Source organism: Rattus rattus, chromosome 13 (assembly GCF_011064425.1).
Source record: "Rattus rattus isolate New Zealand chromosome 13, Rrattus_CSIRO_v1, whole genome shotgun sequence".
NCBI lineage: Eukaryota > Metazoa > Chordata > Mammalia > Rodentia > Muridae > Rattus > Rattus rattus.
In genome coordinates this window covers 41,601,982-41,624,193 of record NC_046166.1, presented here as the reverse complement: position 1 = coordinate 41,624,193, position 22,212 = coordinate 41,601,982, and the positions used below count along the sequence as shown (strand labels likewise).

Genomic DNA, 22,212 nt, shown 5'->3' with positions numbered 1-22,212 from the left:
AGGACTGCAAGAGCATTCTCACGAGTTGAATTATTCCATAGGATTAGGCATTCTGCGTTTGGAGCATGTATGCATTCAAGGTCAGTTTTAAAGAAGTTAAGAAAAAAAAATTTAGCAGCCGAGGGGGGCGAGGTGGGGGCAGATCAGCTTTGTTAATCCACGTGGCTCTTCAAAGGACACGTGATCCGTCCAGGAATAACATTTGCATGGCAACCAGCACCTCGGGAACAGGAGGTGAGAAACTGGAGCCGGCGCACCAGCGAGCGCCTGCACTCTTCGCCGGCGCAGAGCGCAGGGGCGCAGTGGCTGCGGGCACCGGGGGGCGAGGACCCTCACAAAACAGTGTCGCTTCCTTTAGTCCCACCGCTGAATCTCACACGATCGTCTGTTTACAAATCCCAGCAAGCCCGCGGTCCCAGCGCCGAGTGCGTTTTAAAGCCTGTCCAGAGTCATTAAAGTAATTAAGTAAGCCTTTAATAGGCTGTTCCGCCGGGTTCAAGGGAGAGCTCCTGGAGACGGAGGCGCCCCGTTTGTTCCCAGGCTTTTCTCACACGACTTGGTGACACGTCCCTCTCCCCCCTTTTTGTTTACACCGCTTTATTTGTCCGGACATCCCGGCAGGTGTGGGGCTGCGGCTGGCACACGAGGCTCCCGCCTCGCTTCGCCCCTCCCGCGGGTCTTTGGCACGCGACTCTCCCCCGCCTAGTCTCTGACCAAGTCGTCTGCTTTCTCCCCACCCCCCTCTGGTTCTCTCTTCGCGGGGGGAAGAGGCTCAATTTGTAGCCTATTATCCTATAGGAAAATGTCCATTGAAAAGTATGAATAGTTTCATTGGGCTAAATTTTAATAATGCCATGGGTGGGGTGGAGGAGAGACGGGCGTGTGTGTGTGTGTGTGTGTGTGTGTGTGTGTGTGTGTGTGTGTGTGTGTGTGGGGGGGGGTGGGAGGATTGAAGAGCAACACAGAGGAGAGTGGGCCGAAAAGAAAAGGGGGAATGCAGCTGGCCCGGGCGAGCATTATGCGCCGTCACCTGCATGAGGGGGCGCCTACAGACCCCTATTCATTTGCCTAATTTTGGTCAATTTAACAAACTTCAGGAGAAATTATTGTGGCTTTGTCAGGGAGGGTGAAGCCTTCTGATCGAATTAACAGCATGTTTTGATCCGGTAAATGTCATTAGAAAGGGAGAAACAATCGAGCTTAGAGGGCTCTGGGTAATGCGCCCAAGTGGAGACGCCGAAGCGCACGGCTCACAAAGGGAGCAAATAGCTGCTGCAGAGAACTTTTGTGCCCGCCCATCGCCCAGGTTTTGACACAAAAAGGCATTATTTCATACTTGAATACGTTTAATCCAACGATTGTCTATTTTTTGCAAACATATTTTCACAGCATTGTTAACTTTTTATGTCCCTCTCTCGCGGGCGCCTTTTCTTAACGTTTGGGGGCGGGAGAGCGCAGACACTTTGGGCATCAATATTTGTCACTGAAAAGGGCCCCGTGAAGTTAGGGAATTTGATCTCTTTTTTATGGTTTTAGAAAGCGAGATATCGTGGGGGAGGAGGTGGGAGGGAAGAGTGGGACAGAAACCCAGAAGGAAATTTGCTGGACAGGCCCAAAGGAAAGGAGGGGGCGGCGGCTTCTGGGAACTCTCTCTCCCTGCTGCGCCTTTGCCTTGGGCCTGCACCACAGCCCCAGTCCCCCACCCACCAACCTCTTATTTGTTGCCTCTGGGCATGCGTGGTGGGGGGCGGGAGGGGGCGAGCTTTCTTGCAAATAAAAACAATAAAAATGACCTTTGCTTTATGACTTATTCCAGAGTCACCAAGTTCTCATCTGTTCCCAATCTCTCTCAGCTGGGAACATGGGAAACCTCTCTTTAAGATTCTCTTTAGTCCTTTTGCCTCACACCGCGAGTCCATTCTCTCTACTCTGCTAGACGTCAGCAGGCCCGAAGGTTATCCCTTTGGGTAGTGCCAGTCCTTGCCAGAGGTAGATAGGGTGGGTCCCTGCTTGCCGACAGCACGTGGGAAGCTCCAGGGCGCAAAGCCAGACCTGAGACGCAGGACCTCTGGAAAGCAGCCGCCAACCTTCTGGTGCCTGGAGCTGTGGGAATCGGTCTGCACTGAGCACTCTAGGGTGCCCCAGTCTTGCTTACGGTTTTTTGTTTGTTTTGTTTTGTTTTTCGATGTATTCACGCCAGATTGAACAGAACCCGCACCTCCTTGCAGGTTGCTCTGCCAGCCGCGTGTGCTCTCTTAGGGGTTGTCGGCCTCCGTAAATTCACTCGCACACAAGGGGATTAAACAGGAACCCTGATCATCCAAATCAGCTAACTTGAATGGGTAAAAGGGAGCTCGGTCTTCGCGCCCCCTCCTCCTCCTCCTCCTCTCTCTCTCTCTCTCATTTTTTTTTTCCTGCCAGCAGACTTGGGGTTGATCCTCTTACTGTTGGTGTTAACTGCAGCTGCAGGCACGTTCCTCAAGCCAGATTTTATTCCACACAAACTGTTTAATTTTCTTGGTTTTATGGCAGCCAGGGACTGTTTGCCCAGAACTAAAAGTTACTTCTTGGAGTGGTTGAGCCGGGGGTGGGGGTGGGGGTGGGGTGGGGATGGTGCGAGGTGGATGGGTGCAGACCCAGAGCACAGAGCGCAGGTTTGCCCAGGCTTGGCGGTTGCAGCAGTAAAGAAGAGAACCAAGGTTTCTTCTTATGACTGGGGAGCGGATGCTTCCATTTCTGCTTTTCCTTGCAGCATGTCTTAAACACACTCCGGGTGGGGGGGGAGAGTGTGCCTTTCTAGATATTGCATTTACTCTATTTTGGGGGTGTTGATCAATGCTCCCTGGATCTTGGGGTAGTTTCCACTCAAAATGAGAAGCAAGTGGTGAAGGTGCAGAGCCTGTTCATACACCAACATCACTCCTGTCTCGGAGCCAGACACTAAGCAGGGGAAAGAGCCTCCACTGTGCCTCAGTTTTCCTCTTCTGTAAAATGGAGATAACATTGTGCTCATTGTATGCTACAAGGCTGTCTGTCACTGGGGTGAATAAGGGACCAGAAACAAGGCACTCAAGGAGGCCTAACTACACCATTCATTTTTTATTTTTGCCAGCGGCATTCGGCATTCGTCTGAGGTGACTTTTCAGTTTTAGTGGAACTGTGGAACTGTTAGGAGCTCACTCCTCCTAGTGGACTCCTCCTCCTCCCTCTTCAAAAGTGTTGCTCTCCCCAGAAAAAGTCAGACAGACACCTCCCAAAGTCTGTTAAATTTAACCCAAATTAGGCAAATGAATGTGGGGGAGGGGACTTGGATCTCCCATCTCACTGAGGATGTCACCCAGTGTTCTCTGGCTAACTCTTTCCGAGTGGTTGTGAGACTGGGTTAGGGGAGGAGCTCCAAGACTAGAAAACTTTCAACATACTCATCTCTCAGAAAGCCAGGAGCCAGGAGCCAGGAGCCAGGAGCCAGGAGCCAGGAGCCAGGAGCCAGGAGCCAGGAGCCAGGAGCCAGGAGCCAGGAGCCAGGAGCCAGGAGCCAGGAATCCAGCCAGGAGAGCAGAGGGGTTAGTCAGAGGATACATGCTCACAGTGAGAGAGGGAGGAGGAAAGGCTCGAGATGTCTGTTAATGCACATCGCAGAGACTGGTTCGTATTGTATGTTTGAGAATATTAGGGCAGTGGTTCCCACACTACCAACCCTTTTCACAGACAGGGGTTGCCTAAGAACAGGATAAAGCACAGATACTTGCATTACGACCCATTGCAGTAGCAAAATTACAGCTATGAAGTAGCAATGGAAATAATTTTATGGTTGGGTGTCACCATGACACGAGAGGCTGTATTAAAGGGTCACAACATTAGGAAGGTTGAGACCCACTCTACTAGGGGAGTGCATATTAAATGTTCATATCACAAAATTACAGCTACGGATGCAATACATGGTTAATCACACAGACTGACACTGTGTATAGTCAGATGGCTGTACCTGAGGGTTCTATATTCGATTGTGTAGTGGGTTAAAGACAGTGGGCATGGGGGTTGGGGATTTAGCTCAGTGGTAGAGCGCTTGCCTAGCAAGCGCAAGGCCCTAGGTTCGGTCCCCAGCTCCGAAAAAAAGAAAAAAGAAAAAAAAAAAAGACAGTGGGCATGGCATGTGCCCACACTAAGCGTGTCTGGGGACTTAATTTGTTGGGCGGTTATTCCATAAGCAATCTAGTATAACATCCATTCTTACAGCGCTGTCCTGTGTTGTGTAGTGTTAAGGTAGAGATGATTTAAAGTATACAGGAAGTGGACAAAGAGGTCAGGAAGAGCAAGACGGGGGCGGGGAATGAGGGAAGGCAGGGGAGTAAGAACAAAATATGACACCTATGCATGAGAATGCCATAATGAACGCATTTTGTCTCTTTTTTTTTTTTTTTTTTGGTTTTTTTCGGAGCTGGGAACCGAACCCAGGGCCTTGCGCTTACCTAGGCAAGCGCTCTATCACTGAGCTAAATCCCCAACCAATGAACGCATTTTGAACGCAGCACTCTACCTACTAACTTTTAGCAGCTAAAAACAAACAATGCCTACACTACCGTGGGGAAGGATGCAGCTCAGCTGAGACAATGCTCGCTGGTACGTGCTCCCACACAGACGGTACACTGCGCAAGCCCAGCATCCCAGCACTCAGAGGTGAAACATGAAGACTGGGAGGTCAAGGTCCTCCTAAGCTACGTAGGGGACCAGCCTAAGGTACTTAAGATCCTATTCCCTGAAATAATAAAATATGCACCAGCTATCCAAGTACTATGCGATTTTATGTAAGAGGACTTGAGCGGTTGTGGATTCTGGTTTCTAGGGTGTCCTGGAACCATTGCTCCATGGATATTGAGAGGTTTACTCATCATGGTTTATTTGTGGCTTGTTTCCAAGAGTCAATAGGATCAGAGTGTTGTGCCTCCAGGTGATGATGTAAGGAGGGGGTGGGACCTTTAAGAGGTGGAGCTCAGTGGGAGGCCCTTTGGTCATTGGTCATTGGAGGCATGCGCAGTAGGCAGTAGCTCCCATTGATTCCCTGCGTTATTCTGATTCCCAGGAGGGAGGTGGTAGGGAAGCTGAGATTAATCTTCACTCCGCTCTGCTTCCTGCATCCAATTGCTATCTGTCGCTCCTGCCCAGGTTCCCACTTTGTCATCTGCCATGATGTTCTGAGAGCCCTCCACCTGCCCCCCACTAAGTCCGAGGAGAGGCAGGCACCATGCCCTTGAACTTCCAAAACTGTGAGTAAAATAAGCATTTTTACTTTATTAGGCTAACTGCCCTAATACTTTATTAGGGTACTTTATTACAGCAACAATGATTGATGTAATGTTGTGTGATTTAAACACACAGGATTTAATGTCATTTTGAAAATAAGTAATTTTGAAACAAGGCTATTTAGAAATTAGACAATGTTAATTAAATACTGTTCTGTGATTAGCTCCCTGGCATCTAAAGACCTCAGTTGAAAGATACACACCAAACACAAACAATATTCACCATCGTTGTTTTGCTACATAGTCCTCTAGTTCCATTGTTCCCAAGCTGGCTGATGGAGTCTTTCTTCTTTCTCTGCAACTTAGAAACAGAGTTTTGAATGTAAAGAGAGAGAGATAGAGAGAGAGAGAGAGAGAGAGAGAGAGAGAGAGAGAGAGAGAGAGAGAGAGAGAGAGAGAGAGACTAATTTCTACCAAATTTCTCTAAGGCCGTGGGTATCCGGGTGATTTCAAATCCTTCCAGTCTTTACCAGTATACCCAGTAGTCTTTCTACACGTGACTTTCAGCTTTCTTAAGGCTGCAACCCTTTAATACAGCGCTTCACACTGTGGTGACCCCGACCAACCATAAAATTATTTCCATTGCTACTTTATAACTGTAGTTTTGCTACCATGATGAATCGTCATGTACATATCTGTGTTTTCTAACGGTCTTAGGTGACCCTGTGAAAGGGTCGGTCGACCCCTAGGTTGAGAATCACTGTGTTAGACTTAATACAGAAGACAAAGTGTGAGAGCCTTGTAGGGGGAGGGGGAAGGGACCCAGGTGCTAGCTCTTCTGGCTGCTGAAGGAGCAGGAAGGCAAGGTAGCAAGGGAACCAAGCCCTGGCTTCTGTTCTGCAGGGGGATCACCAAGCTTCCCTGGGAAAGGCTGGTGAGAGTGCTGAGGTCCAATGCCCCAGGTCAGGGCTGAGGACTCCGTTACGGTGAGGAGACCAGGCTACCCCAGGGCCCAGAGAAAGCTGCTATCACAAAATATTTTTACCGAGGCTTTGTTCATTTGATACATGATCTTCAAGCACAGCTGCCTCAATGACGGTAAAGAAGAGTCTAGTCAGGCCCCTGGGATTTAGTCCTGGTGCATATTCTGTGGGTGTTTGTCTGTCTTCCATATGTGTGAGTGCTGTAAAGAAGCACCAGCCATGCCCTTGTTCTTCTCTTAACGCCTGTACATGAGTTTAGTGATGACAATAGCAGGTCCTGAGAACCCATAGGGATCCAGTGTTTGGGTATAGCTAGCAGGCTAGCACTGGCCCCTGCCTTCCACAGGTTCATGCACCAAGAAAGAAAAAAATAGTATATGCGTGACATTAATTCAGTAGCCTCAGCAGGACAGCCACTCCATGCCCACCCTAGCTGCAAGGCATCACCTACCCTATTGTGCTGGAATCTCTCTGCAGACCTTTCTTACTCGGTATCATATTCCTCTGCTCTCTCTGGTCACCAAGCATAGCCTCAACCTCAACAATGCACGGACAGAAAGGAAGGGACAACAACATGGCTGCTATCAGGGACACACAGCAGAGCCCTGGGGACTAGTGGAGTCTTTCCCACTGTCTTAACTAGGGTTTCTATTGCTATGAGGAAATACCTCGAGCAAAAGAAACTTGGGAGAGGAAAGGGTTTGTACTGTTTTGAATGTGCTTCTAGGAAGTGGCACTATTTGGAGGTGTGGCCTTGTGAGAGTGGGTGTGGCCTTGTGGGAGTGGGTGTGGCCTTGTGGGAGTGGGAGTGGCCTTGTGGGAGGAAGTGTGTCCCTATGGGCTGGAAGCCAGTCTCCTCCCCAGCAACCTTCAAATGAAGATGCAGAGCTCTAAGTTCCTCTTGCACCATGGCTGCCTGGAGGCAGTCATGCTCCTACCTTGATGATAATGGGCTGAACCTCTGAACCTATAAGCCCCATTAAATGTCGTCCATATAAGAGTTGCCTTGGTCATGGTGTCCATTCACAGCAGTAAAACCCTAACTAAGACAAGGTTTATTCAGCTTACACTTCCACATCACAGTTCATCATCAAAGGAAGTCAGGACAGGAACTCACGCAGGGCAGGAGTCTGGAGGCAGGAGCTGATTGAGGCCATTGAAGGGTGCTGCTTGCTGCGCTGCTCCTCACAGCTTGCTCAGCTTGCTTTCTTGTAGAACCCAGGACCACCAGCCCAGAGGTGGCCCCTCCCACAATGGGATAGGCCCTCCCCATCAGTCACTAATTAAGAGAGTGCCCTATAGGCTTGCACACAGCCAAATTTCATAGAGGCATTTTCTCAATTGAGGCTTGCTCCCCTCTGACAATGAAAGCCTTTGTCAAATAGACTTAAAACTGGCCAGCATATGCACCATGAGGACACACAGTCAAAGTTCCTGTATCCTAGGCCAGCCTGGCGGGAAACCTGAGTTTTCAGAGGAATGCCATTTTTATCCCCATTGGTTTTGCAATCTGAGCAGTCCCACAATTTGCTTTACTGTCACTGGACTGACAACTCAGGTTTAGCTGTCAAGGGCATTGGCGGCAATGAAGCCAAGGCGGTGCATCAGTATGACCAATTCTGTAGTGCTCCAAATGCTTCCTGCTTCTCTATGCTTGTCAAGAAATCTGGAACACACACACAGACACACACACACACACACACACACACACACACACACACACACACACCCATTAGAAATCACTTTGAGCTGGAGCGATGACTCCGTGATTCAGACTACTGGCTGCTCTTCCAGAGGACCTCAATTTGGTTCCCAGCACCCAAGGGCTCACAACCAACTGTATTTTCAGTTCCAGGGATCTGATGTCCTCTTCTGGCCTCCATGAACACTGCATGCACACAGTACACAGACACACATTCAGACAGAGCTCTCAGACATAAAAAAAAAATCATATATAGTAAATACATTTTTTAAAGCCCTCATCTCTTTTGAGAGATCCCTTCAGGATAAGTTAAATAACCATATTTTGTTCCACCCCAAACCAAACTTAAGGAATCTACTGAAGCAGTGAGCTTTGATTAGGGAACAGATAATCTGAGAAGATCCTGTGAATTAGTTTCCTGTGCCTGCGGTACCAAATGACCCCAGATCTGGTAGATTATAACAAATCAAGTTTTGTTTTTTTCTCTTTCAGTCTGGAGGTTAGACGTCTAGGGTTTCCTAGCAGACCCCGAAGTCTGGAAAACAAGAAGGTAACAGAAATGTGGACAAAGTCAAGTGAAGAAGGGGAAAATAGAAAGACATGTTGTCTTTTGAAATCTGAACAAAGCAAAACCCTCTGCTCTCCCTTCTCCCAACACCTTCTCCTCAGCCCTTTCTTGTCTCTCTTGTATGTGAAGTATGTTAGGATCCCTTGTTGGCTATCTTCATACGCACATATGTGCACACACACACACACACACACACACACACACACACGTCTAAACACTGCTAATTAAGACCCACTCTTCCCCTCCCTCTTCTCCATCAGCATCAGCCTGGTGGACCATGGCTTTTAGAACAGCCCGTGCACATCCCCACTGGACCTGAGATTCAGAGGGATTTGAATACACGTTCTCTGCTCACTGAATGGCCTTTGGCAAGCCACTGGGCCTTGGTTTCTGGATCTGTAATGCAGCAATGGATGTGCCTACCTCCCAGGCTCGATGCTATGACTCCATGTCAGCGGTTCTCAACCTTCCCAATGCTGTGACCCTTTAATACAGTTCCTCATGTTGCAGTGGCCCCCAACCATAAAGTCATTTTGTTGCTATTTCATAACTGTAATTTGGCTACTGTTATGAATTGTAATGTAAATATCTGATCTGCGGGATGTCTGATATGCTACCCCTGTGAAAGGGTCTTTTGACTCCAAAGGGATCATGACCCACAGGTTGAGAACCACTGCTCTACACAGTCATGTTTGTGGAGCTGTGCAGTATCTGGACCACAGGGGGGTGCACTTACTAATTCTTGGAGTGGTGCTAGCTCCTGGTGTCACAGTGGAGATAGAACGGGTTGCTATCTTTAAGAAATTAGAGAGTGACTTGGACACTGAATGAGGTGGCTTACAGGAAGGATGAAGAAGACTTCCAGAAGGAGATGGGGTGTGACCTAAGTTCTCAAGAGTGATTGTTTTCCTCTTCCAGGCTTCATAATAGATGAAATTTCATCATGTTGGAAACTTAAGACAGTGGGAATTTATTCTTAAAGTATGTGGGTTACTAAGTCCAAAATCAAGGTGTCAGCAGAGCTGCTCTCCCTTTCAAGGCTCCCAGAAAGACTCCACACCACCCCTCTCCTTTAAGCTTGGTGTTGCATGTATAGACTCCATTCCGCTGCACACTGCATGCTGGAAAAGGCCACCTCTCTGCTCATCTTCCGGCTGGAGCTAGATCAAGTCTCTCTCCAGGGGACGTCTGAAAGAACGGATGGTTCCAGACGCATACACCATTGTTGGGGGTTGGTTCTAATGCTTTGCATTAATCCGGCCCCCAAAATCAGGACTCTTCGTGTTCAAATGAGGAAGGTCCTTATCCCCAATTGGTCTTTGATGGATCGATAAAGACCCAACAGACAATGGCTAGGCAGGTAGACTGAAGCAGGACCTTTGGATTTGCGAGGGCTAGGAACTGGAAGAGAGAAAGGAGGAGACATTGCCATGGTGGGGAAGAAGAAAGACCAGACCTAAAGGCCTTCCAACATGTAAGAATCAGGGAAAGTGACCACATGGGTCACTTGCCCAACTGTGTTTGGCATAGCAGAGATGAAGTATAGATTTTAACAGATGTAAACTCAGGAGAATCAGAGGGGAGTGTTTGCTATCAATGGGATGCCCAGCTTTTGAGTTAGTCAAGGCATATTAAATTTAACTGGTGTGAGTGTGCGTGTGTGTGTGTGTGTGTGTGTGTGTGTGTGTGTGTGTGTGTGTGTGTGTAATTCTGAAATCCAGAGGACTCTGGCAGGCGTGACTGGGAGTTACGTCCTCTCCGCCAGCCATGCAGTGCTGGATCTCCTCAAACTATAAACCACACCAACCCTCCCTCCCTCAAACTATAAACCACACCAACCCTCCCTCCCTCAAACTATAAACCACACCAACCCTCCCTCCCTCAAACTATAAACCACACCAACCCTCCCTCCCTCAAACTATAAACCACACCAACCCTCCCTCCCTCAAACTGTAAACCACACCAACCCTCCCTCCCTTAAATTCCTTCTTGTCAGATATTTGATTGTAGCAGTAGTAAGTAACCAGGAGATTTGGGGGAGTCTCCATGACCACCATGGCCAGCCGAATGATGATCCCGGGGGTGGGGTGGGGGATAGTTTGGTTCAACAAGACTCACTAGGTGGCATTTGTTCAAACATTGGGAGTCTGACCCCAAGTCTTTCAGGCATATTTAAACACAGGAAAATTTGGTGAAAATTTTCCTCGTGATAATTAACTCAAGCTCATGGGCACAATAAAGCTTAAGATGTGACTACATTAAAACTCTATAAAGTACAAGTGACATCTTCCATAAAGATGGGCCTATAGATTGGCTGCATGTGACATCTCCCATAGAGGTAGGTTCTATAGACTGAGAAGCTCATGATAAGGCTGGGGAGGAGAGTCCGGTATGGTCTCTTAGCCGCACAGATAGTACAAAGGTCACCAGGCTATAAACCGTGCTTGTGAGCAGATTCTGGCCAGAAAACAGGTTCTATATGCCTCCCTTTGAAGGGACAACCCTGTGTGGTTAACATTCCTGGTCCCTTAGTTCTGTGCTTCTCAACCTTCATAATGTTGTGACCCCTTATAGTTCCTTATGTTGTGGTGACCGCCCCCAACCATAAAATCACTGCTACTTCAAAACCGTAATTTTACTACTGTTACGGATCACGATGTGAGCATCTATGTTTTCTGACAGTCTTAGGTGACCCCTGTGAAAGGATCATTACACACACATACACACACGCACACCCAACCCACAGGTTGAGAACCACTACTTCAGTGAGTGTGAAAATCTCTGTACCCACCTGAGATTGGCCCCTCAGCTCAGCTGGTAAAGCACCTGCCCTCAAGGCTGAGGAACGGAGTTCAATCCCTGAGACCAACATGGTGGCATGAGAGGAACAACTCCTACACGTTGTCCTCTGACCTCCAACATGTGCCGTGTGTGGCTTATGTGAGCACACACATGCACATGCACACGTGCACGAGCACTCACGCACCAACTCACACAGGAAGGAAAAACTGAAGCATCTTTCTCATGCTTCAATTATCCAGCCATGGCTTCTGAACTCTGTGGCATCGTAAAACTTCTGGAAGTATTTAGTCCTGCATTCTACCCCAAACTCATGGTTAAAAAAGAACCTTTGCAGGATGGGATCTCAAGTTCAAGACCACCTTGGAATTCAGAGTGAGACGTTGTATCAAAACAAAACAAGAAAACAGAAATCTTTTGATGCTCTGGAGTCTAAATCTTAAAAAGAAAAATCCTCAGGCTGAGTCAAGAGTAAAGTCTGGGTGGCCAATTTAAAGCCTGCCTGAGAGCTGCAAGACTTGCTTTGAGATAAGATGAAAGTCATCAATACAGTCACGGATCGGGATCGCCTAGCCTAGGGAATCAGTGCTGAGGCAACTTCAAAGATGTGGCAGATTTTAACCCATTGAGGGTTGGATGGCGCCCTCTAGTGGTTGAAACAAAAACATCTAAGGAAAGACCGCTCCACAAACTGCAGGAGACTGAATCTAGTCTGGGTCTCACTGTCTAAGAACGGCTTTGTTTTGACAGACACCTCATTTCTGCTGGATGCGTAATCATTGGAAGCGTTAGATGAAGGTATTAGTGAACGGGAAGTCATTACATTCCCAGGAGCTGAGTCATTCTTCACACTTGCAGCCTGTCTACGCCCCAGGCCACACAGACTGTGCCTTCCCCTGGTAGGGGAGTGCCTGGAGCTGAGACTTGGGCTGTCCATCTTTTTATTGCACATATCTGCTGCAGTGTCTGGCATCAGAAAATGCTCATAAATGTTTGTTGAAATAAGAGAGGCAAGAGGATAGAGCAGGCAGCTTTTGACTCCAGAGGCTCAGGCGGGTACAGGACGGGATAAAGCCTTCTGAATTAGAACTTGGCATTGCAACCCTTTGAATATAGCCGGACATGGTATCACGCTGCCCCCACCCCCAACCGTGGAGTAAAGCCCCGGATTCTGACATTTGATCCCCATGTTAGGCTATCTGAGGGGAGCAAAACAGTAGAATGAATACACATTCTATGAAGATTTATTATATTGTCCCACACATCAGAAAGTGCATCAGAAAAGTGCATCAGAAAGTCCAATGGTGGAGAAGCCAGGACCTCAGTAGATCTCTAGTCCATGAAGAAGGAGGTAGCCCCTGCTTGGTCCCCTGGGAACTTGGGGATTTCCTGGAGAAATTCTGCATCTCCATTGGGAGGATGAGGAAGGTGAGCTCTGGTGTCAGCCGGTGCTGGCAGGGCCTGGACTCCATAGGAGGAGCAAAGGCAGGCGGGAGAAGGTAGCATAGACTCTTCTTACATCCGGGTCTCTGGTGGATGGTGCAGCCCAGTCTGGGGAAGGACAGTTCCTCCTCAGTTGTCCCTTCCAGAAAAACAACCTCACCACACCAGCCGGAACGTGTGCCTCTTTGTTGTTTCTAGGTCCAATCAAGTCTACAGGCAAGATTAAGTATCGAAATCCGGACCTGTATTCTTTGACAATAAATGTTTCTGCCTGCAGGAGGAGTGCGGAGATCGGGGCCCAGCAGGTGATCAGGATGGGGTTTCACACAAAGCCCTTTAGGGGGACTTCTTGAGTATTTCTGCACAGTGAATAGGTACTGATTTTTTTTTTTTTTTTTTTTGGTTCTTTTTTTCCGGAGCTGGGGCCCGAACCCCGGGCGTTGCGCTTCTTAGGCAAGCGCCCTACCCCTGGGCTAAATCCCCAACCCCATGATACTGATTTCTAAAGAGGCTTGGGCACTGGTTCAGGCTTCCCACTGATGACCCTAACAAGTCCTTTCTCCTGATGGTCTTCTTACCCGTGAGAGTTCTCCAGGGGTCGGTGTGAGTGAGAGTCGAATGCCAGACACTGCCCTCAACATGAGGACATTGTGTCACCTTCCGTAGCTAGGGCATGGAACAGAGTCCTCAGGACTCTGTGAGTAACAGAGCCAACAAGACTAAAACTCCCTGAGAAGAATCTCTATGCTCCTCACAATGGTGAGGCCTCTGCTTCCCCTTCTGCTGCGCCTGTGTTTCAGGGCATGGGGCTGAGTGCCCCACAGACCTACCACTCTACCCTGTAGTGAATCTCCATGCTGCCTGTCTGGTCTGTAGTGAGCACCAGGCATGGTGCTGGGCACATGATATATATTTCCTTCTGTAATAGTCACAGTTTGAAGTGATGCAACTTTTTTTTTTCTAATAGAAGAGGAGACTTAAGGACAGGATCACGAAAGGCTTCCCACAGCCGTCTGGCATTCTCTGCCCTCTTGTCCTTTATGTATCAATAGAAAGTTCTACATCCTGCAACACACAGCACCGGAACTCCGTATCTGACCTCTAGCTCTATTGTCTCTGGGGTTTCAGTCAGTCCATCACCCAGTGAGACTGGGCTTTGTTGTCTGCGACACACCGGCTCCACTCTTTTTCTTCTTATAATCCCCACCCAACCCACCGACGATTTCCACCAACCAGGACAACTGCCATACACATCCCTGTGGTCAGTGGGCACTTGCTATCTTTTGGCATCTGTCACATAAAGGTCCTTGTTTGCTTGGTTTCCATGACATCAAAGAGAAGAGTTCTCTAGCCTCTTGTCAATCTCTGTTGACGATTTTTCTTCTTTTCTCTTTTGTGTGCCTCCAGAGTTCTGTCTCAAACTACCTGGGTCCTCTTTTACTCTCGCGTTTTGTTTAAGAGTTTTTTTCCAAAAAGCTTTAAAAAAAGATTTATCTATTTTATGTATGGGAGTATACTGTCGCTCTCTTTAATTGGATCCCATTACAGATGGTTGTCAGACACCATGTGGTTGTCGGGAATTGAACTCAGGACCTCTGGAAGAGCGGTCAGTGCATGACAGGTTTTCAGCTGTCACACCCATCCTCATTATGCTTCAACACGTCCCTCTTCTGTTCCCTGCCTGCGTTTCTCATGACTAGCTCTCCACATGACTGTCTCTCCACTTGGGCATGCTTGAGGGAGCTCAGCCACACACACCAAGCCATTCAGGGCTGGTCCTGGCACCCTCCTCCCTCTGCCTGGTGATAATTCAGTGCTGACATCCTTCCATTCACGTCTCAGTGAACGGGCGTTCTACATGCAAATGTCCAACGGGGATCCAGGCATAAACGAGCAGCTTCCTTTTCTCAGTTTCCGAGCACTGCTCACTCATGGTATTTTAAAAGTGTGCTTTTTTTTATGGGGCTGGAGAGATGGCTCAGTGGTTAAGAGCACTGACTGCTCTTCCAGAGGTCCTGAGTTCAATTCCCAGCAACCACATGGTGGCTCACAGCCATCTGTAATGGGATCCGATGCCCTCTTCTGGTGTGTCTGAAGACAGCAACAGTGTACTCATACAAATAAAATAAATAAATCTGTAATGGAACCAAGGGCCTTGTACATACATTCTAGGCATGTGCTCTCTGAGTGAGTTATATTCCCGGCCTATTTCTTTGAGAAACAGCCTTGCTCTATAACTAATTCTGGCCTTGAAGTCAAAATCCCTTGCCTTTACTTCCTAAATACTAGAATTCTAAGTGTCTGCTACCAGCCCTATGTTACATAGCTTCACCTCTTCCCATCAATGAATGCCCCTGCCTCAGTCCCGTTGCTCAAGCTCCCTTCAGATGCAATGGAGCAGCAGGCTTGTCTCAAACCTGACATCCACTTTCTTCCCCTTTGTGTCAGCCTCCCGAAAGGGTCCAAATGGGGCTGAGTGTCAGATAGCATCGCTTTCCTCCCTAGAGCTTGGTGGCTCCCCACTGGTGTTCAAACAACACTGAGTCTGCCCAAGGTCTTTTCTGGAGACCATGGCTGGGCAGCCTGGACTTGTGAGGACATCCTCCTGTCAGTCTCTCCAGTTATCTCTCCAGTCATACTTCCTTTCCCATCTAGGTTCTGCTCTGATGCCTCCTAGAGACCGTGGATAGGCCGCTGCTCTTCACTCATATCCCTGTCAGTTCTGAGAGTCAGCACCATTTCACATGGACAGCCAAGCCTCCGACAGCACCAGGTACATCCATTCCTCCTCCTCTTCAACTGGTTTTTATTTTAGTTTTTCATTCATTCATTCATTCACTGTTTCTCTTTATGTCCCAATCGCAGTCTCCTTCTCCTCCCAGTCTCCCCTCACACCACTCCTTTCCCTACCCCTCCCTTTCACCTCTGAGAAGGGGGAGGTCCCCCCACCCTGTGACCTCAAGTCACTGCAGCACTAGACACATCCTCTCCCTCTGAGGCCAGACAAGGCAGACCACAGGCAGGCAACAGAGTCGGGGACAGCCCCTGCTCCAGTCGTTGGGGACCTGCATGAAGACCAATCAGTACATCTGCCACATCTGGGGGTAGCTAGGTCCAGCCCTTGTATGCGTTTTGGTCAGAGGTTCAGTTTCTGGGAACCCCCAAGGGCCCAGGTTAGTTGACTGATGTTCCTCTGTGGAGTCCCGATCCCTTCCAGTTCCTCCATGACAATTACTGAGAATCCCTGGCCATCCCACACTCGTCGGTAGTTTTTCCTCTTTTGCTGTTGTGAACATGGCTTCCTGTCGGGTTCCCACCTCCCCCAGCCCTCAGTCTCTCACCTCCTACACATCTCAGACACGTCTGCCTCTAAGGAGAAAAGTCTCCTCCTGTCCTGAATATTTCTTAATTCTATATGCTCTCGACAACTGGTTTATTCTTCAAAAATGGACTCCAAAGCTCTGGGTCCTGTTCCCCGTTCTGGAGACGAGGCAGGAGAGAAGCTGGCACCAGGAATCTACATTTCCTGGCCCGGCTCTTTCTCCTCAGCTTCGGGGATGTTACTCTGGCCAGTGCCAGTTCCTTTTCTGGCCTTGGTTTCAGATTTCTTCTTGTGACATTGGATTACAAGAAAGGAAATAAGGAAGGACCGTCTTGTGCGAAGGTGTCTCTGTCTTCAATTGTCAGCTTTCTGTGAAAATGTTTTCATATGAAATCTTCATGTCCTTCCTAACCCCGATCTGGCAGTGCCAGAAAACGGGCTGGGTCTTTTTTCTACCCAGTTCTCTATTTATCCTCATCCTTGAGCCTGGCTTTCCACCAGAAATCAGAGCCCTCTACAGACCTTTCCCCCCAAGTTCACGACAGCCTTCCCCTTTTTAGCTCTGGCAGTCAGTGAAAAATTTCCCACCCCCAAATTGACACTTTCAAGGAGAAGAAGGTCTTCTCACCCTCGAGTTTATTTGTGTAATGAACCTTGAAGGACATTATAGTAAATACGTGTGTTTTCCAGGATGCCACAGAATTTCATTGGAAAACAATGAAACTAGATTAACCTGAGACCCCCTTCCCCTTAGAAAATAAGGACTATAGGATTAGACCACAAGCAGACTAGTAAAGGGGATGGGGTTGTGGTACACCTGATTTTAGCCAGACTTTCCCAGGCTAAATCTAGATAAAACTGCTTCTGTATTAGTAAATTGGGTGAGTGTGTATAATCTATCATTCAAAAAATGTTTTTTTTTAAGTCTTATGCGTTTGTTTGCGTGCTCTCATGGACGCACCTGCCGTTGTGCGAGCTGCGTAGACACATCGATGTGGTCAGAGGACAATCTTGGGTGTCAGTTCTTGCTTGTCACCTCCTTTGAAATGAAGTCTTCATGCTCCCTGCTTCGTAGGCTAAGCCGAGAGGCCCATGAACGTCTTCATGCCTTTGCCTTCCGTCTCCCGGTAGGGGGCGCTAAGATCACAGACGTGGGCAGCTGCCTCAAGCTATGTATGGGTTCTGAGGAGGAAATCTTGCGTCCATATTTGTGCCGTTGTAAGTACTTCACCCACGGAACTACCTCCTGGCCCCTAAATATAGTTTTAAAGTACATTCGAAAAGAAAGACTAGGGAGGTAGAGGAGAACTGATTGAAGTAACTTTCACTGACTGAGCTGTCTGGGAAGTGCCAGCCACGGCTGCTACAGGTTGCACTGCATCCTACGTCCCAAGCTTACTTTCAACTAGAGCTGCTACAGATGTAATTAGTTAAAATGAGGTCCTATTGGAGCAGGGACAGGCCATTAACCCAGCCTGGCTGGTGTCCTTACAGGCAAGGGAGAGAGACGGAGAAGACAACAGAAACAGGATCTGGACCTGGGCAAGGTCAGCCACACAACAAACTCTACAGAAAGTCAGGATACAAACACCATGGTTCGGCTCTCAGCTCCATGTCGTTTTAGCCTCCAGAACAAGGAACAGCTGAACCTCTGTTGTTTTCCATGGCGACCTGTAGTGGCACTGAGAAACTACAAAGATCAGTGGCTCTCCACCTTCCTGATGTTGTGACCCTTTAATACATGTTCCTCATGTCCTGGTGACCCCCCAACCAAAACATTGTTTTTGCTGCTACTTCATAACTGTAGTTTTGCTACTGTGATGAACCATAATGTAAATATGATTCTGTGTTTTCTGATGGTCTTAGGGAAACCCTGTGAAGGGGAGGGCCGACCCACAGGTTGAGAACCTCGGACATACATGGCCTGCATGTGGAACACAGGTTCATTTGGGTTTTTTAAACTGTCATGGACCTGCGTCAGTAATCATTAGTACAACAACTGTTGGGATATCATGGCTGGTTCATACAAAGTTTACTGTTGGTTGCCAGCAGCTCCCCTGCATAATCAGGTCTCTTGTGCTTACAAGGATATGAAAGGTTTTCGGGCAATTTAGTGAAAACCGTTTGGTCAGTGTTTCATCTGTAGACGCGCCACTTGCCTAATGATTGATTCATTGAATTTAGCGCGCTTTGTAGTTGACTAAATTTACCACTCATATTGAACAGGACGCCTTTTGCTGCAAGCAGAATTTTCCGGCAAGGCTTCGTTCACTGAGATTCAGCTTTGTCTCACAATATTTATTATGTTAGCCTTAATTTATTTCTACTTTTTATTTTATTTCATTTTTTGGTTTTTCCAGACCCAGGTTTCTCTGTATCACAGCTCTGGCTATCCTGGAACTCACAGAGATCTTCCAGCCTCTCCCTTCTAACTATTGGGATTAAAAGCATGCACTACCACTCCTGGCTTAGCTTCAGCTTTGTTTAAAAGCTATCAGGCTAGAAGCAGTATAGTTCCCTTATGGATGAATATATTTAGGAACCAATAAGTCACATTTATCACCAGGAACTCTACCTCAGAATTTTAAATGAAAAAAAGTTTCTGTTAGCACACCACTTTAGTTTGGATAACTTTCTGTGGAACTATCTTTCTTCTCAGTCCCCACTGGTAATTTCTAATGGCTATACTAAAATCTAAATTTTTGTATAATATAAAGTTTTCCCATCACTTCTAGTTTAATTCTTACTTTATTCTTATTCTGCATATTAAAAATATCTTTGATTTTAAATGATGTCTGTATATGTGGGGTGCTATGTGTACATGTGAGTACAGGAGCCTGTGGAGTCCAGAAGAGGGGGACGGTGTCACTTCTCCAGGTACAGGTGGTTGTCAGTCCCCAGACATGGATGCTAAGAACTGAACTAGAGTCCTTCAAAAACAGTACAGATCCTCACCTTTAAAAATACTCCTATGGCCCTCTGTGTTTTGTGTATACTTTAATTATTTTGACTCTATAGTCACAATTATTTTGCTATTAGGATACGGTACACTGAATTTTAGAAAATATTCATATTGTCTTCTATAATAACATTGTGAGGGCTTAAGCCCCTCAAAAGCACTCACCCGTTCACACTTAATATTTCTGCCAACCACCAGCACACCCACCCACATATTCTTCTATTCCTAGGGCTGTTTGTCAGAACCGAGATGTATTTATACAGATTTCTCACGGACTGGAGTAGTTCATCAAGTTACCCAGGCACCAATCCCTTCAGCACTCCCATGGTTATAATTCAGTAATAGAGTCATCATTTGAAAGTGGCCGTTGTATGTCTCACCCACTCTGCAGCCTGCTCATCAAAGGTCAGTGTCTTCTGTTCACATGTGAGGCTCTGAGGGCCTTGCTCTTTTGCATAAAACATAAGCAAGACTTTCATTGGATGAACTATCTAATAAATTGGCGAATTGTGCAAGTCAACAGGGCATGGGTTAAGTTGAAGACAAATGGAAGAAAGATGCTGGGTCTGTGACTTCGTGACCAAATCCATGTAGCCTGACTCACTTCATTGTCATCTAACCCATAGGACCTAACTGTCAAATGGGTCACAGTGCCTTGCTGTCAAAAATGAGGACCATAATACCCGAAATCTCCACAATACATCTTGCATCCGCGTGGACTTCCTGGAGGCCAGAGCATCTGATGACAGTGTCTCTGTCTTAGCTGCTCGTTATTTGAAGTTAGAATATTAGGTAACATTCAACTGAGATACAAGAAATCCAAGCTCTCTGACACCACTGTTGTATGCAACTCTGTTGTGTGGTGGTCCAGAGCGTGTGCTGGAGAGGAGGGCCAGGCATCAACAGTAGCCTTGGTGGTCCAACCTGAGGCACAGGCTGAGTTGCTCAAGTACTAGATACGTCAACCATGTTAATTAAATCTGATCAAGGGGTTCTAGAACATATGAGAAAGCACACCCTTGAGATTTTGCAATGCTTCAAAAGAACAAGTGTATCAGGTTTCCAGGCAGCCCTCACTCGCTTGACTTGACTCTACATTGGCTAAGTTATGCTATTTCCAAAGAAAGGAGTCACTGAGAGCCGTACAGATGGGTGTGGTCTCACACTTTCTACGGACTCCACAGGAGCAACAGATGTTCCTGAGTACAGGACTTGGCTTCCCCAATTCCTTCCAAGTGAAGTGTATCAGAGGACAGTGTTCCAAAGAAGCTTCCGGGCAGTTCCCAACAGCACTGTATGAGCAGGCCCTACAGTGAGCTCACCTGTCTTGGTGGCCCAGCTGTTTCCAAGTGAACAAGGAAGGTCTCGTCTTATGAATATCCATTCTCCATTGTTTCTGTAAAAGAGTGTGTAAACACCTGGAATAGCTTCAAATGACACAGATTTAGAATTTTAAATCAATTTCACTTATGCCAACTGCAGAGTTGCTGTTCTGTGAAGGCTTCAAAGGAGATTATTTTTCAGATATTTATATTCCTAGGGTAATCCTTGCACCTTTCTCCAAAGCACATCTCTGTCACCACCACCACCACCACCACCACCACCACCGTTATCACCTTTACCACCACCACTACCATGACCACCACCATCATCATCACTACTTGTGATCACACTGGACCCACTTAGATAATTAAGGAACCCTCCTGCCCATTGCAATCCCCTTAACCCAAGCTACAACGTCCATTTGACATGGAAACTAAAGGTCTACAGTTCTGGAGACTAGGGCCATGCATACCTTTAGGGGCTAGTAAGCCTGCCACACAGGCATGATGGCTCAAGTGTGTCCCTGTTCCCAGGAACACAGGAAGCCTGAGGCCTGGCGAGGAGGGCTGCTGTTTTGTCTGGGGCTCGTAGGGACCATTCACCTGTGCTAGGTGAGAATGTATCTTGCAGAGGTGTTGCCACCAGGACACCCCACAACACACACACTCTTGGTGGCTACAGACTCACTGACCAAAGCTCGTCTCAGTTTGTTTCTAGTTTGTAGTGAGATTTCCCAAAAGGGCTGGTCCACTTGAAAGCCATTACTGACCTTAATGCCTCGTACAGGGGACACGTCCAAGTGTTGGATCCTATTCCACTCACTCTTTCCAGGCTCAGCTCCATGGTCTGATATGGGTCGCTCATTTGAGCTTTATGTTTCCCAAAGATGTAAGACCAGCTTTGTGGAAAGGCATAATTACAAACCAAACCACATTCTAGTATGTGCGTACCTCCGTTCTTTCTGGAAAGCTGCAGCGCCGGAGAGCTCAAGAAAGGCTCAGGGAAGTCCTGAACACATACACTTGAGTAATTCTTTAACACAGCACTTGATGAACTGTTTTTAAATCATAGAAGAGCCAAAGAGACGGTCCAGTGGTCCAGGGCATGTATTGCTCTTCTAGACTTTGGTTCCCAGAACCCACACCAGGGGACTCTCAACTGCCTGTACCTCTGATTTAAGAAAATCTGCTGTCGGGGTTGAGGATTTAGCTCAGTGGTAGAGCGCTTGCCTCCCAAGGCCCTGGGTTGGTCCCCAGCTCGAAAAAAAAAAAAAAAAAAAAAAAAAAAAAAAATCTGCTGTCTCTGGCTTTGGAGGGCTTCTGCCCTCATGTACAGACACACACACACACACACACACACACACACACACACACACACACACACACACACATGCACATGAGATTAAAAAATAAAGCAAATCTTTTAAAAGTCACAGAACCATTCCATTTAAAGTTTATAAGAATATTGATGATTAAACCAGGGACTGTTCATCGTGGCCATCACGCAGGAATGGTGTTCTGCTCCATTTTCTTTAGGGTAGTTGACTACCGAAGCAGCCTGTGAGAACACATTATGTCTCCCCACCACCACTGTCCCCTGCCTCCTTCAGTCTTTGTTCATCCTGGTCAATTTTAGCCAGGATTCCAGGTCCAAAAATGCACGAGTTAAGCCTGGTAGCTGGATCCCTCACACCATAAGGCTTGCTCCCTGCTTCTCCCACTTCAAAATTCACATTACCTCTCCTGGGAGGGTGGGACTCCGGGAGGATGAGGACGGCAGTGAAGTATTAAAAATTAATAATAAGCCGCCTAGCTACCCAAAAAGAAGAAGTAGGGTCTGCGAGAACATGAACTTTTTACCCCTCCCTTGCTGT

General features: G+C 47.4%; 1 pseudogene; it reads left to right on the top strand.

Moving 5' to 3' along the window:
- Positions 1-206: 206 nt before the first annotated feature.
- The window catches only part of LOC116914317, a 57,691-nt pseudogene continuing 35,685 nt past the window's right edge, over positions 207-22,212 (top strand).